This window comes from Anopheles moucheti, unplaced genomic scaffold, assembly GCF_943734755.1.
Source record: "Anopheles moucheti unplaced genomic scaffold, idAnoMoucSN_F20_07 putative_Y_2, whole genome shotgun sequence".
NCBI classification, from domain to species: Eukaryota; Metazoa; Arthropoda; class Insecta; order Diptera; family Culicidae; genus Anopheles; species Anopheles moucheti.
The window spans coordinates 437,501-438,750 of record NW_026453652.1 but is presented as its reverse complement, the minus strand read 5'-3'; positions in this window follow the sequence as shown (position 1 = coordinate 438,750).

The following is a 1,250-nucleotide window of genomic DNA, read 5'->3' as shown; positions in this document are numbered from 1 at the left end:
CAGTTTTTGTATGAAAACACACTTCTAGTGGAACTTCATATCAAAGAACAAAGTTCGAATCGGATGGACAAAGTTAGTTGTAATTAACAGTTTTTGTATAAAAACACACTTCTGGTGGAACTTCGTATCAAAGTACAAGGTTCGAATCGGATGGACAAAGTTAGTTGTAATTAACAGTTTTTGTATGAAAACACACTTCTGGTGGAACTTCAAATCAAAGAACAAAGTTCGTTTCGGATGGACAAAGTTAGTTGTAATTAACAGTTTTTGTATGACAACACACTTCTGGTGGAACTTCGAATCAAAGAACAAAGTTCGAATCGGATGGACAAAGTTAGTTGTAATTAACAGTTTTTGTATGAAAACACACTTCTAGTGGAACTTCATATCAAAGAACAAAGTTCGAATCGGATGGACAAAGTTAGTTGTAATTAACAGTTTTTGTATGAAAACACACTTCTAGTGGAACTTCATATCAAAAAACAAAGTTCGAATCGGATGGACATAGTTAGTTGTAATTAACAGTTTTTGTATGAAAACACACTTCTGGTGGAACTTCATATCAAAGAACAAAGTTCGAATCGGATGGACAAAGTTAGTTGTAATTAACAGTTTTTGTATGAAAACTCACTTCTGGTGGAACTTCATATCAAAGAACAAAGTTCGAATCGGATGGACAAAGTTAGTTGTAATTAACAGTTTTTGTATAAAAACACACTTCTGGTGGAACTTCGTATCAAAGTACAAGGTTCGAATCGGATGGACAAAGTTAGTTGTAATTAACAGTTTTTGTATGAAAACACACTTCTGGTGGAACTTAAAATCAAAGAACAAAGTTCGTTTCGGATGGACAAAGTTAGTTGTAATTAACAGTTTTTGTATGACAACACACTTCTGGTGGAACTTCGAATCAAAGAACAAAGTTCGAATCGGATGGACAAAGTTAGTTGTAATTAACAGTTTTTGTATGAAAACACACTTCTGGTGGAACTTCATATCAAAGAACAAAGTTCGAATCGGATGGACAAAGTTAGTTGTAATTAACAGTTTTTGTATGAAATCGCACTTCTAGTGCAATTTCATATCAACGTACAAAGTTCGAATCGGATGGACATAGTTAGTTGTAATTAACAGTTTTTGTATGAAAACACACTTCTGGTGGAACTTCATATCAAAGAACAAAGTTCGAATCGGATGGACAAAGTTAGTTGTAATTAACAGTTTTTGTATGAAAACTCACTTCTGGTGGA